Source organism: Alligator mississippiensis, chromosome 10 (assembly GCF_030867095.1).
Source record: "Alligator mississippiensis isolate rAllMis1 chromosome 10, rAllMis1, whole genome shotgun sequence".
Taxonomy (NCBI): Eukaryota; Metazoa; Chordata; order Crocodylia; family Alligatoridae; genus Alligator; species Alligator mississippiensis.
In genome coordinates this window covers 15724082-15739382 of record NC_081833.1, presented here as the reverse complement: position 1 = coordinate 15739382, position 15301 = coordinate 15724082, and the positions used below count along the sequence as shown (strand labels likewise).

The following is a 15301-nucleotide window of genomic DNA, read 5'->3' as shown; positions in this document are numbered from 1 at the left end:
GCTGTCATTTATCGTCCTCTCCGCTCCCTGCCAGTGATGAGCCCAGCTGAGGCCCGGAAACAGATGACCGAAACAAATACATTCACCCAAGAGCCAGCCCTCGGAGAGCTGTTCCTCCTGCCTCTCTACCCCAAGGTGAGTGATGGGTGGGGGAGTGGAATAGCCAGAAAAACGTCTCTTTTTCAAGGTGGGGGGTGGGGGTTTACAGGATTTAACTGTAAAAAAATGTGCTCCGGGGCTGAACACTTGGCAAACAAGGACTCAGCTTGGGTGTAATGGAAAAAATAAACATAAATAAATCAGCCAAGTCCTTTTGGGCAGAGATGGGGGTGGGATGGGAGGCAGAGAATTCTTCCCTCCACCTTGGTGCGAGGAGCAGGGGGCAGGGCTGGGGACGGGGCTTTGCTTGGGTCCATTCACAGCGGTTGGATAAAGACTTCTGAAGCTGGGAAAATGAATTCTGGCGGCTGAGGGTGCACTGGCCCCAGACTCTGCAGGCAAGGCAAGGAATAGGCCCTCCCATGCACCCCACACACAGTGGAAAAGTGCTCTGAGGTGCAGCAAGTGCTCAAGTTCCTCTTGCACCACTAGTGCTAAACTCACCCCTTCAACTTAAAGTATAAAATGGAATCAGGTTAGTCGAGTTGAGTTGTCCCCTAGTTTAATTACCGTGCACTAAGTGAGGGGTTGCTTCCCCCCACTCCACACTGGGCTCTGAGGATGTTCTCTCATGGCTACATTCCCCCCGCCCCAAGAGCTCCCTTCTTCCTTCACCATCAAATGAAAATGGACCTTCTTCCCCATAGCCTTAGTCACTGCCACTCCTTAGTCAGCTGGAGGGTTGAACAATACAGCACTCCCTTCATTCAGGGCTGACCCTGTCTTGTGTCCCATCCCCCAGGGAGCAAGAGAGCAGTCAGGGGTTACAGCCACTTTTACTATGAGCCATCTATAGGGGTTTTTCTTTCTAGTGGTGGGTGACTTAGTCCCTGTACTGGGAGACAGTTTGGAGTCTGTCAGGACATGTTTTATACACATGTTCCATTTTGTTTTATGGAAGGGGTAGGAGAGAAGTGTGTGAAAGGCTTTTAAAGGGAGGGAGGCTGCTTTTGAGAAGACATTTGGCATGTAGGTCTATGCTTTTGTGGCTAAAACGCCCCCCCCCCCCTTTTTTTCTTCCCCCCGCTGATGTTTTTGGGGACAGAGGCAGGCCTCTGGCTCTGGAACATGGCTGCTCTCCCAGCTCTCCAGGTGCACGCCGAGCGTCCAGGCTGTAATTTTACAGCTCCTTGCGCGCGGTGGAATTTCCAGGTGCAGATGTTTTCAGGGCACGGGCAGGCCTGGTAAAGCTGCTTTTCAAAAGACACCTTGTCTCTTTCCCTAAGACTGAAAAAAAAAGAACGGGGGAAAAAAACAAAATCAACCTTTGGCACCAAAACAAAACCACCTCTTTGACGCCCCCTCCCCTGGCCCAGACTCTTCAAATGCACTCCATGCAAAGAAAGCGAGCATGTAAAACTGGAATCCTCATCTGAGTTTTCCTGAGGCAGGGGGTCTGGGGCGGGTGGTAAAGATTGTTCAGAGCCCAGCAGAAATGCCAGTCATCGGGAGAATCATGGGAGGGAGGAGGGATGGGGCTGTTCACTGTCTGATTTTATGTACCACCCATGTCATGCATCTCTTTGTTGTTCAAGAATGTTGCCTCACAGGTTCCTAGGGTGTGAACGGGCCCTGCTACCAGGAGGGTCTGCCACTCACAGCAGGCATGAGGCCACTGGTGGGATACATGACACCTAAGGGAGAGCTGGTTATGCCTGTTTTATACATGCACAAGTTTATGGGCATAATGGTAAGAAAGAGTAGCAGGACTTCTCCCTAGCTTGCTCCTGCAGCCATACAGATGAGGGCAAGTTGAATTCAGGGCCATCCACACCCCAAGCCTCCAGGCTTGGGCCTGCACATAGGATGCCTGCCAAAGGATTTGGAAGTACCTGAAGACCCAGACTGGGGTGGAGGATGCTTGCTGGTAGCAGGGCACGTATGGTTCTTGAATAAGTCTCACAGATTTGGAATTGATGTGGCTGATTTGACCTGGGAGACGCACACACGCAAACACATTAAGGAAGAGAGAGTAGCAGGTAAAAGCTCTGGCGTAGATGAGGGGACACGAGATGAAGACAACGGGTTATTTCACTTTGTCCAGTTGGAACAACCAAGATAAGCATATTTAGATGGTGCAATTGGGTTTGGCTGGGGTGGCCTGCTATTTGACTATGCTAGCTGAGGTAGAAAAAACACAACCCAGGAGTAGGAAAGGGAAACTGCTCCACAGCTGCTCCCAGGCCCATGGAGAAAGGTGCAGCTGTGGCCTGGAACTGGAAGGCACTTGGGGTTACGCTCAGAGATCCTCCTAGTTTGTACTGCTGAGGAGCCCTAGCTCTGAACCCGGACCTGCTGGGGCCTTACATGGGATAAATAAAGAATAAAAGGTGGTTTCTGCCCCAGGGTTAGAAGTCCACAGAACTGGACTCTTGGGTCAGAAGGTCTCCGCAGTGAATGCAGATTGCACAGGTAGGCAGACACGAGGAAATATTTCAGGTCACTAGTGTTCATGAGCTTTGGAAGGTTTCTGTCCTACAGTAAAGCAATTTTGACATGTAAATTAAGCCCCAGTGCAAGGGACATATTAACCAAAGACCCCATAGCCTCTCCCCCAAGTGAAGCATACACACAGAGGACGAGCACAGCCCTAGAAAATACAATGCCCAGTGTGTCTGTGCCCAGTGTAGGGTTACAGGAACTTCTGTCCTCCTTTAATCTACAGTAAAAGCCTGGCAGTAAAGCAGGAGATTAAGCCTGGTCTGCACTGCTGGCTTTAACTCTGCTGTAGGTACCCCTGGCAAAGCCATTCCTGAGCACATGCTGCCCCAGAGAGAGCAGCAGGGCTTGTACTGGATTAAAACCTAGTGAGCCAGCAGGCTGCAATAAGCATTTCCATGCCTCTCTGCTTGTATCATGCACAGGTGTCACAACCCGATCTGTCGTTGCACAACTTGGCACACACTGCTCAGAGAAATCCTGGGAGGGAAAGAGCAGGATGTGTTTGCTGGGCAGGACTGAGCCACCAGGCTTGCCGGAGCCACCAAGCTTGCATCACACACCACCTCTCCCCAGCAAACCAAGGTTAACAGCCAGCAAGGTGCTAACACAAGTAATTGCCTGGTGCTGCCCAAGAGGTGCTCCTGGGGACCCACATACATGACAATTGTACTGATCCAATTAACTGGCTTCTGAGCAGATTGAGTCAAGTCAGTGCAGCCCCCCTGGTGTGGATGCTCTTAAACTGATGCCAGTGGCTGCTATCAATTCAGCTTAATCTGGTAACCAAAGAACAAACATAGGAGGAGGGCTCATCTTGCTTTCTGCTCTCCTCCCAATCCCTGTTCACTCTGGGTGGCCATAAAGACAGACTCCTATCTGGGCCAGTCATCCAGCTGCTTCTGGCCCAGCAAGGAGGGATATAGCAAGGAGAGGATTAGCCTCCTACCCAGGAGTTCATGTGGTTCATTGCTTAGGCCAAAGAGAAATATCTGCTCCTACCCATGCAAAAGCCTGCTCCAAAGGAAATCCTCCATGCAATCCAAGCCCACTCGCCATAATACCCAGCACCTGTATTAAATGCAAGAGGAAGTTCATGTTAAAGGCTGACGCTTCAAATGCACAGAAGTCAGGAAACTCGCACTATGGCTCCCACAACAGCTATAACTCAGGGCCTGGAGCACATGTATTATTTTTAGTTATTATATATGGTGCTAACATTAATGCTTTAACCCCTAAGGAAACTAGCTAATTTCCAAGTTGATATGACCCAAGAGCTGGCTAATTTCCAGGGCTTCAAGGAAGCAGCCAGGGAGTACAGTGCCAGGGTGTTTCTGGCCATTGGGAACTCCTGATCTACCTCATCCCATGAATTTCATCTCATGAATTCACATGCCCTGCCCCTGCCTTCCCTGGCTACCCACCCACACACACACTCCCTCCCATCCAATATGCCCTGCTTTAATTCGTCCTGCCCAGGGAGATGAAATGTAATGTTTTAACCCCATGGGGCATTGCCTGGCTGGGGTGCGTTCCCTAATGCAGTAAATTCTATAGCAGAGAGGCAGCAGCTTTCCAAACTACCTGTCTATCAGGCTATATCTTCCTAATGGATAGCTGCCTGGTACCCAGAAGTTCTGTCCCAGAAAAATAGGGCCCGACTTCTCAGGGGCCCATTGCATCTCCCTTTCCCATTGAAATGCCACCACGACCTAGTAACAGCGAAGGGGGTGACCAGACATGGCCAAGGGAAGAAAGCCCCCTTCCCACTCATCCCCAGCTTCAGGTCTGTGCCTGCATCATCTCTTATCTGTGCGGTGATCCTAGGGCTCCTCTGAGCATTGGCTAGAATCCCCTTTTGTTTTGTGTTGGCCTTAGGAATTCAGTTATCCACAGCCACTTTGTGACCCGATCTACCCAGACAGCCTGGCCACAGCGGCTTCATAAAGCAAGACCCAGGAATCAAAAGCAGGGCATGTTTCCTGAAACGAGATGGAAAACAGCTGTGCTGGAAAAAGGAGGGGCCTGCTGGCTAAGCCGTGGAAAATACAGATCAAGGCTGTGTTGCGAAACTCTCTCTGGCTGGCCTTTGCCTGTGACTGTGGCAAGGGGACCGGACTGGGATTAGCTGCAGGCCACTGCCAGGCCATGAAATAACCAGAGCCTCCTGTGGCCCAAGCCTAGAAACCAAGACTTAATATCTGCCTGTTAACCGGCTGCCCAGCATTGCGCTGAATGTTCTGATGAAGTGACCTTCAGCTACCAAAAGCTCGTGCTAATATCTATCTACTTAGGGGCAAATCTACCCTGCCTTCTACTGGACTTCAGATGAACACAGCTAATTACGTCTCTTTCTGGATTGCTAGTCCTGCTCACTACCCCAGCACTTGACCGGTCCAGCCAGTCCTAGATGCTGGTTAAATCAGTTGGGCACATCTGCACAAATGAGAGAGGAAGCAACTCTACAGGGTGGTGACCAGAATTGCTGCCCAGTGCTGTGAACAAGTGCAGCCCCCCCACCTCCAAGAGCTGCAGGAGGAGGTGGAATGGAGGCAGGAGCAGTTCTTCATCATAACGTTCCTGCTGGGGCTGATAGGGGCAGGCAAGGCTGCTTAAAATGACAGAGGCTGGAGTTTTCCCAGCTACGTGGGGCACGGTTCAGGCAAAGCTGGGGTGAAGGAGACTGAGAAAGAGCTTGATGTCTGATACCAAAGACAACAGCCCAAAACAGGCAATGATAAACAGCAGCATCAGTTGGTGCCCAATGACACCAGGCTAGCAAGGGGATGTTGGGGGTGAGGGGCAGACCCACGAGGAGCAGCTTCTGCACAAAGCCTAATTTGTGATGATACTTAACAGATCAGGCCCCTGAAGCACCAGTGGGGTGGGGGAAAGGAGAGCCTAGTATATGCATCCTGCTGGGGCAGGGGAAGGCATCAAGCTGCTCCTGACTGTGAAGAAGCCCCTCAGCTCTGAAATGCCCAGCAGCAGAGCTTTAGGCACCTGAGGAGCTGAAAATGTGGATGTCTGCAGACTTAAGGTACCTCCAGTATTTGGCAGAAGCTGAGCAGGGGTTAAACCATCACAATTCTGAAGCTTAAATGCCCCAGCCCCCTTTTGTTTGGGAGGTCAGGACCTTCCCTCCCCACCCTCCCTGCCCAGCTGTGGCACCAGGCAGCCTTGTACTGAGCCATGCACATGTGACCTCCCAAACCAGAACCTGTGCAGCTGCCTCAGGACAAAACCCACAGGCAGGGCTCACTGGTGCAAATGTGCTCAGAGCCATGCTACATTATTATTATTTAGATGCATATCCCGCCCTATCCAAAGGGCTCAGAGCAGCTTATAACCAACAGGAAACAGCCACAGACACCACCCCAATACTTGAAAATGCCAACCTGCCCCCACTGCTGCTTTCCTGTCCATAGACGCAACTCCTCCAGCTAAGCCCAACCAGCGTTTACATTCAGATACAAGAAACCTCTTCCTACTTCCCCACCCACAAGCACATCCCTGCCTCACCCCCAGGGGAGATCCCTTTCTTCTCCACAATTCTCCCAAGCCCATACTCCCATCTCCTACAGAGAGCCAGTGGCTGTCCCCAAAAACACAGAACTCCCCCCTGCAACAAACTCAGTGTTAAATTCAAAAGAACCATAACAGGGAAGTAAAAGAAAGACCCTTCATTCCTGTCTCCAGGCAATGCCAAAGGCTACCTTTGAAAGTTGCCTTTGGTGGTGTCCCCCAAGGCAGCATCTGCCTGAGGCCTATGAGACCTGCCCATTTTGCAGTGCCTGCAGGTTGGCCAGGTTCTTCTCCATCCATTCAGGTGGCCAAGTAGGTGCCTGGGCTGGGTCCCAGGCCTCCCCGAGATGGGAAAGGCAGGGGGTGATACTAACAGTTTTGGTTCAAGAACCCATATGTGTAGCATGCCGCACTATAGTGCTGCCCTGGCAGCATACATGAACAGTGCCGTTCCAACCCCACATCCCTGGCACTAGAACTCGGATGGTCCTAGAGGAACTAGCTCAGCGGAGCAGGAAAAACACGCCAGAGGATCTGGAATGGAGCCTTGACACAGACTAGCAGAGCTGCTACAGCGCCAGGTTGGGGATTAAGCAAGTGTTGATAAACAGAAACTGCAAGGAGGTGGGCGGCAGGAGAGATGTGCACATGCGCTAAGACTGGTCATCTGGAAGGCGACAGAGGCAGGGTAGCAATAAGAGATTTCTTTTAACCACATAGATTATTAGCAACAACTATTAAAATAAGAGCACTCATGGGTAGGAAAAAAAAATCAACCTCTGAGTAAAATAAGAGCACATACCCCTACATTGCTGCTCCACCAGCACTCAAGATGTGGTGGATGCTCTAGGGATAACATATCAGCCCTGCCCCACAGAATTGGCACTGCAAGACTAAATGAAATCCAAGGAGGAAGAGACACTGTAGAAAGAAGGAGGGTTGTTCTGAGAGAATGGTCAGCTCTAAAGCCTTCTTTAAGCATCATCAGTGCTAGAAACTTGCTCTGATTTAAATAGTCTGATTTTAAATATCAGTGATTAAAAGTCAGTGTAAACACAGATACACCAAAACCTGCAAGCTCTGCTAGTTTAAACAAGGGACACACTGAGTTAAGTGCACCCACACCTGGTGTTTGCATCAGTTTAAACCCAAATGAATGGAATAAACCACTGCTGTTTTCTTAGCAAGACATGAGAAGGAGCAGGTCATTTCAACTTTGGTTTTCCAGTCACTAGTGAGGATTAGAGGGGTTCAAAACCTTGTCGATTTCTGTTGCACAGGAAATTCCAACCCATCAAAATCCATTTTCATTCCAAACCAGATGAAAGCAAAAAAAAAGTTCGGAAATTCCCTGTGAAATGAGATTATTTTGTTTCCGATCAATCAAAATGCTGCGCTCCTGTTTTGACTTTGTACAATTTGGTAGAAAAGGACAGTTTGGAGCAAAGTAAACTGGGAACAAGGAAAACAAAACAAAAACAAATCAAAATGTTCCCTTTCAATCAAGCTGAAACATTCCATTTCAACCCCATCAAAAGGCTTTCCTGTCTTTTTCTCTAAAAAAAAAAACCCAGCAAAACCAACCCCCCCAAAAACCCATGCCCATAGATGGCTTAGATTTTTAGGAAGCCGTTTCCTATTGGCAAAAAATTCTACCAGAATTTTTTTTGCTCAATTCTCAAGCTTAAAGGCATCGTTTTTTCAAGGGAGGCCTAGCAATGAGGGCAGGCAGGGATGAATGTGGTAATGAAAAAGGAGACAGTAGAGGGATCCCCAGGTAGTTCAAATGGCTGATTGCGGCCTAAACGCATTCACACTGCAGTGTTCCACTGCAGAGGCAGCTGCATCTCAGTGGTGAATCATTACGTGGGCAGGTCTGTATAACCTTTTAGGAGCTTACGGGATGAAAAGGAGCCGAATAGTGCAAAGAAACTAAAACAGAACAGGCAACCCAGTAACTCTGCTGCATCCGCTCATGCCACAGAGGAGAGGGCGCCACACAGGAGCTCCCAGAAGAAATAAAACAAAAAACGAGACTGGTCACTGGCCAAGGGGGACAGACTCATTCATTATCACATCTGAACTGCAGGCCAGCAGCTGCATTTTTCTGTAGCTCTTCATCTGTTTTTCTGTTCATTTTTGTCCTTCTCTTTAACCTTGCTGGGCAAAACACATCTCCAAGGACAAATAAAAATGATTTTCTTACCAGTGCTGCTGACTTTGCAACCTGTCAGAAAACAGACTCAACTTGAAGCTCCTTCAGTCACTCGCTTTAAAATATGGTCAGCATGGTGTTAAAAAATGAAATATATGAATTCGAAGCCTGGGTTACTCTGCTGCATGCTAAGGAGTGTGAGCATGTAGAGGGAAGAGAAGCAAAACTATCTCACGCCGGGAAGCAGGACAGAGGAGGCTGTCACTAAGTATCAAGCTGGGCCGGGAGGCTGCAGTAGGGACAGCAGCTAGATCTGCTCAGTTTGGGAAGAGCAGTAAATGGGAACACTTCCTACCTGAAAAGGTGCCCCAGACCCCAGGGCGATCACCAGTTTTTACCAGGCAGTTGATATAACCAATCTCTCCAGAAAGGGGTAAAAGATCAGAGTTGTCCTATGTGGGTGAACCTTAAAATAAAACAGATGTTACACTGAACTTCTGTTGTTTCTCACCCCAACACTTACTTGGAAGAAGTTCCCATTCACTCCAGTGCAACTGGTGCTACACGCTGGGCAACAAATTGTATCGAGGAACCTAAAGTTTGCTACAGCTGTTTTCACAGCCTTTTCTACCGGTGCCCAGTGGACAGCCCAACAGCCTGCGACGGTCTCAGAGAAGCCCTGCTGAGGGTGGTGCCAAGTTTTCATCTTTTGTTTAGGCCACAAGACAATGTGGCTCAAAACATCTCACCTGCATTCATTCCTCCACAAACAACCCAGACCTACTTTGTTCAGGGCCACAGCCATATAGGGTAGACTTAAGGGGCTTTGGTACTGCTGGGGGAGGCATGATGATGGGGGATTGGTACATATTGCCCCATTCCCACTATGTCTGACTCCCACTTTACCCACACAATCAAACTTCTCTGTACATTAGCAAGCATCAGACAACTGTGAGTGCCCGCACAAGTGCTAGAGGAAGGCAGTGTTGTAGTGAAATGGTGAATACTGCTTCAACTTGCTGAAACAGGCCAAACAGACTGAATGATTTTACAGGCCTGTGTCTGGATGCGTCTCCCATGGAGGAAAAAGGCCAAACCCAAACTGAAAGTATCATTTTCAATCAAGCTTTTAATGAAAAGATCATAAAATAACAGTTTCTCATCACTGTACATTAAGACTGCAAATTTCTGAATGCTGAGATCATATTATAATTTCTGTATCTTTTTATATGACACTTGAGTTGGAGCCACAAGTCCATGTGGCTCTGACCTGAATTCAAGCTCTTGAAGGAAATGAACAGAACATTGCAGCAGGAGTGTCGGGCTCCCTTCCCCTCCCTGCTCCCCCACCCCCCTCTGCAGGAAACATCCAGGGCTCTTGGACTGACTGATAGTTAAGGCTTAAAAAGGAGATGCAACATCTCTTTTCCAGTTTCATCTAAAATGAGAGAGAGAGAGAGAGAGAAGAAAAAAAATCCCACCGCCCCCAGAACAAGGCCCCCCTCCCCTAAGGAAAAGATCATTCTCAGCTGAAGCTGGTCTGGAAGTTAAAGCAACAATAATCCTGAGTGCTTTGATTGGCTGCTTGTGAACGATCAAGTTTTAAAAACATCCCCCTCTTCAAGGATAGCCAAATCTGTGAAGTTTCTCCAGTGCTGCCAGCACATTTTCTCAGCATGCGGTGTCCTCTCCTTAACCCCTGATCCTGCTCCCCACTTCATCCTGCAGGGCCTGCGCCATATTACAAGCATCAGACCCACTGCTGTCCACATGTTCAAGGCTGGGCTCCAAAACCTGACAGAAGCCCAGGGGCAAACAAAAGACGAGTGAGCTGATGACGAGCAGTGGCAGGAATATAAGGAAATCCTCCCTCCGCAAGTCCGTGATTCAGCGTTTCTGAGGTCAGCTACGTTCCAGTAAGGAGAAGAGCAGGGGGGCAGTGGGACACGGGAGGTTTTGCTCTTACGGGAGCCCAGCTGACCACTTTACCTCTAAGCTGAAGCTGTTGTGATGGAGGAAGGACCTTGCTGGAGATCCAGATGGGACAGCAGGACCCCAGCCAGTTTCAGGGAAGGCCCCTGGGAAGGGAGCAGGAAACCAGAAAGAGGGAGAAAATGCAGTTGCACTCTCCACTGACTTAAAACAAGGGAATGCATGGTGGGAGAAAGGGCTGGAAATCAGCCCTCACTTGCCTAACACTGCTGCTATCTACTCCAAACAGCAGCATATATTCAATTAAAAAAAAAAGCAGTACCCCAAGTACTTTTTTCCTGTGTGTAAAATTACCCAAACTTTCATTTTTGGCCATGTGACTAGTCCTAGTGTGTGGGCATGAGTTTGGGAGAACAGCGATTTTCACCGCTGTTCAAAGACGTGGATTCAGCTAAAAATTCTAGAAAATGTTAAAAGTCCATTTCATTCACCCAAAGCCACAAATTAGTGCCCATTACAAAAGCTAGACAAGCTTTTATTTGCTTTCATCCTCTTGGCTGCAGGAATAATTTTAGGTTTGATGTGGTCTAACATTTATCATCTCTGCCCTCTCCAAAATTCGTTTTTTGTTTGAAATTCAGTCCAGCTGATTGAAAGGCTTCTGGTTTTAGCTCAGCCCCAGGTTATAACAAGCAGCATTATACTATAATTCAATTGTTAGGGCTTGATCAAGCCATATAACCAGTGACCATAGTGGAATGAAAAGCCTTATAAAATTCAGATCTGCCCAGATGCCACACACCCACAATGAATTCAAGGCTTCAATTGAAATTGCAAGTCCCATCACAATGCCAAAATGCTCTCTGGCTACAGCTGGGATTACATTTCTTCCAGTCTTCTTCAGCACCAATTCCCCATTTCTGAATCCTTATTGCTTACACAGTAAATACAAAGGAGAGGATATAAAAGAGCAGGTTGGCAGGGCAGAGGAATGCACTAGTCTTGGTCACAAGTTCCAATCAATAGCACACAACCATCCTTCCTCCAATGATTTCCCCCTTCCCCAGATTTTGCCAACGGTCATCTTAGAACTGATAGGTTTTTCTTTCCCGGATGCCCTGGACGTTTCCTTGGCCAAGCCCCACACTCCTGTGTTTCAGAACTGAAGCAACACGGTAAAATACTGCTAACCCAGACTTTGAACCTGCACTGCTTGAAAACAATGCTTTCACACACACGAGAGAGAGGAAAAAAAAACAGACAGACAGAAATTTTAAAAGAGTGACATTGTAACTGGAAACATTTAAATACAGCAAAACAGAAATTCCTCTTCTATGCAAAGCTACAAAAGTCCAGTCTTTGTATTGTCTTCACAGGTTATGGTTTATGGCTATGCTGAGAGTCTCTGAGATTTTTTTTTTTTTTATATATTTTTTTTTCTTTTTTTTGAAATCCTGTAGAGAAGACCCTGCGGACACATCTTTGTGTTTGCAACTGTTCTGAATTTCATTGCAAAACTGTGCATACAGAATCTGAGAAATAAATACATTCATTACTGCACATACATATTGATACAAAAACAACACTGTCAAATAGTGTTTGCACCATCTTTGTTAGATATTAAGACCAGGCAAAATTAATATTTCATTTTCCATCAGCCTCCCTCTGGTATCTGAGGTGGCTTTGGTGTAAAAACTAAAAACTACAAAGCAAAAAAAAAAATAAAAAAATAAAAATAGAAAAAAAAATCAAGACTCTTGGTGGGGAGCTTTTTGCGTGTAACTTTTTTGGCTTCAGCAGTATTTTAACAAACCCTCTTCATTGGTAATCTTTAGGCTGCTCTAACATGCAAATCAAGCATATCCTACATGGAAAGCCCTGTGGGATTTTGGTTGGGATCTTTTACATAAGATATTAGGGTTTGGACCGAATCAGTCCATCTAGGCTAAGACCGTCCAAACAATATGGCTCATGCCCCTGCACTGTTCTGAACATGGGGAGGGCACTATATATATAATGCTGTCATCCTCAGTCCAGACCATTAAAACTACCCACATCAGCCTCTCCTCCTAACAGGCGGCAGCGTCTCTGCCATAGCTTTGATCGGTAAAGACCGGCACCCAGTTCCATTCCCTTCCGTGGCAACAAAGCCTCACAGAAGCTGCATGTCAAGAGCTCTTTGGTGTCTTCTGTGATCTTTGTGGCTTCTGTGATCTACCCCAGAGAATGGGGCTGGACTTTGGGTTTTTGGCGGTTCCCCAATAAGGGATTAGAAAGCAGGATTAAGCCCAGCCATGTGGCTCATGTTAGGGAAATGAACTGGGCGCAGCAACCCCTACTAGCTCCAGCCAACATCCTTCCCAGAGGCTCTCCCACTCCTCCCACAGGTGCTCAGAGACAGGCTGTTTGGAGGACCAATAACCCCTCTTTCTCCTGCACCCCTTTCCCGCTGATACAGATACCAGCTGCCAATGGCAGACAGTGCAATTTCTTTTTGCAATTTAGATCTAGCAAGAAATGCATGTCGGACAAGGCCACTGCCCTCCTCAACAAAGCCTCAGGTGCACTGCCCTGAACTCCCAAGATCTCTCTCATAGGCCATAAGGACAAAAAAAAATTAAAATAAAAAAAAATCCCAATTCCTAATGACACCTCCCAAACCCCAAGTAGTGCTGGAATGCAGGTTGGTTCACAGACTCATATTTTTCACTGCTATGAAATGTGATAGCCTTTGAAAAGACAAACCAATGGAAAAAGCAAAGATTAATTTTGACTGGCCCCTAGATCTGTTGAGGTCTGAAACTGTAAAAGTTTATGTAAACAATGAGATAAATATATTAGTATTTTTCTGAGCCAAGTGAGGTTCCATACTCATTCAAATGTGCTTTGGTTTAAAAAATAGTTTTGTGAATTTGGGTATGAGCTTCTTTATTCTTTTTATACAACTTTTGCTATTTTATCTTTTTTTTCCTGTTACTCCGAAAACATTCTGGAACTAAGTGACTAAAGCATATATTTAAGCTGCCTGGCCTCTACCTTTGAAAAACAAAAACAAACAAAAAAAAAAACTTTTAAATTGTTTTATTCCTCGAGGCTCTTTGTGTATCTCCAAAAAAAAATAATAAAATAAAAAAAATTAAACTTAAAATAAAATAAAAATAAGAAATCAAAAAATGTAACTCCCTCCCCCCAACCCTAAAACTCTTAAAATCTTAAATATGAAACTAGTGTTTTGCTTTCTCATTAAAATACAGAAAAATGTTTGATACAATACTATGTCGTACAAATGCAGTTGAGTGTCTAGGCCCAAAGCAGGCCTCGAACAGTCCCTGAAGTTTTGAGTATTATTCGTTATTCATTATTACTGTCACAATTTGGAAAATGTTTATACTCAGTCTATGGAACACAACTCTACGCAGCTACCGGAAAAAAAGAAAAACAAAATTTCCTTTTGTACAATACTCTCGCTGTACACAGACTTTATGTCGTATTGTTTAAGTGCTGAGGGGGGGCGGGAGGGAAACGATAATGAGGTTCCTTTAAAAATTATATAGCATTGGGTCCTGAAACGTCAAAATGTTTCTCAAGGCTTCAGAAGTAAAATCGAGGGCGGGGGGGGGCAAAAAACCAGACACAAGCACCCCCATAGGGAGCCTTGTCAAACAAGGGGGAGCACGTTACTGGCCCTTGGACAGGGCCTAGCTCTTGGGGCTCCCTGCACCTCGGGGCTGCTCCATGTCTTGGTTCAGCCAGTCACAGCTTGAGCAAGTTAACGGGGGAGGATGCTGCACACGCTCATGCCTGGCCTGCCGGTTTGGTCTGGCAACGTGGAGCCCGGCCATTGCCAGTCCTGGCTGCGGCTGCGGGGTGGGAAGGTGCGGCAGAGGCCCCTCGGCGAACCGCAGCATGGAATGGAGACATTCACTGTAGCACCACGAAGTGAAACAGGAAAAAAAAAGAAAAAAAAAAACCGCAAAAAGAAAACAAAGCAACCCAAAAGCCCCAGAGCGAGCGAGCGAGCGGCGCTCGGAGCCCCGTCAACAGACGTGCGCCCCTGAACAAAAAGAGCTAAAAATCCTCGTGAAACTCTGGGCTCAGGGGCTTCTTCAAGAGCCAGCGGCAAGAGGAAGCGCCACGCTGGCTGCAGCCTACGTCAGCGGGGGGTTCAGCTTTAGGACCTTTGGCGGGAGGGAAGTCATGGAAGGCAGGATAAAATACCTAGGAGTGAATCTTGCACTGGTGTCCTTGGCCCTGCGAAAGCCTTCTCTGAGGAAATGGTGGGAGGCAGAGGCTTTGCTGCCCTCCCTGAAGGCTATTTTGAGGGACGTTTTCGGGGGACGGGGGTTGGCAAGGGCAACCGGGGAGAAGAACTCAATGCATTTTTAACGTGGAAATGCTAAAGACACTTAGAAAGGGCGCATCTCAGCACAACAACAAAAAAGGATCCTTTCTCCCCATGGGTGCCCCATGACACTCAAGTGAGAGTCCAAGAGCTGACAAGACAATGGCACTAGTACCACCGAGTGGGGTGGTGTGAGGAGGGGAGGGTGGCTGGGTGGGCAAGGAGCCGGGATGGGGGCACGCGTGTTCCCTGTAACATGACACCAGGCCAAGGCTCAGCATGGTTTGGTTTGTATTGCATGGAGCCTGGATTCCAGTTTCCTCAGTTCATTCAAATGACCCAAAAGACTTCCTATGGACTAGTCTACCTTAACAGAAAAAACCCTATAGGAAATGAAGCTTATATTTCTTTGTTTTAGTTGAACATGCTCGCTTTAAAAAACATTTTTTTTACTTTTTTTTTTCTTCTTTTTTTGGTCTAAACTTAAAAAAAATGGTTTGCTTTTCCCCACCCCCACCCCCCCACAAAAAAAAAAAAGAAAAAAAAAAAAAAGGACAAACGCAGGGTTTGGCAAACCCCACAGATAAAGGACAATGGTTCTGAGCAAAAAAAAAAATTAAAATAAAACAAACACAAGTGTAAACCTTACTCAATTCAGAAGGGATGATTCTACTGGCTGTCAATTTTTACCACCACAGTCACAGGAGGCTTGAAATAAGCCATAGCTTTCCACAAGGTCATGCCAACAA

At 47.1% G+C, this 15301-nt stretch overlaps 1 protein-coding gene and 1 long non-coding RNA gene across 2 annotated transcripts in view; one reads left to right on the top strand and one right to left on the bottom strand.

Annotated features, from left to right (window-relative positions):
- The first annotated feature begins 46 nt into the window (after nucleotides 1-46).
- On the top strand, nucleotides 47-13385 carry LOC109286086 (uncharacterized). The gene is made up of 2 exons (XR_002094010.2): nucleotides 47-135; nucleotides 4477-13385. It is a non-coding gene; the product is annotated as an uncharacterized LOC109286086 (long non-coding RNA).
- HIC2 (HIC ZBTB transcriptional repressor 2) overlaps nucleotides 135-15301 on the bottom strand; it is a 109427-nt gene continuing 94260 nt past the window's right edge. The window contains exons 5-7 of the transcript XR_009455145.1: nucleotides 3601-3669; nucleotides 1992-2091; nucleotides 135-1386 (exon numbers count right to left, since the gene is read on the bottom strand). The gene's annotated coding sequence lies outside the window, so the exon portion shown is untranslated. The remainder of the gene's footprint in view (nucleotides 1387-1991; nucleotides 2092-3600; nucleotides 3670-15301) is intronic.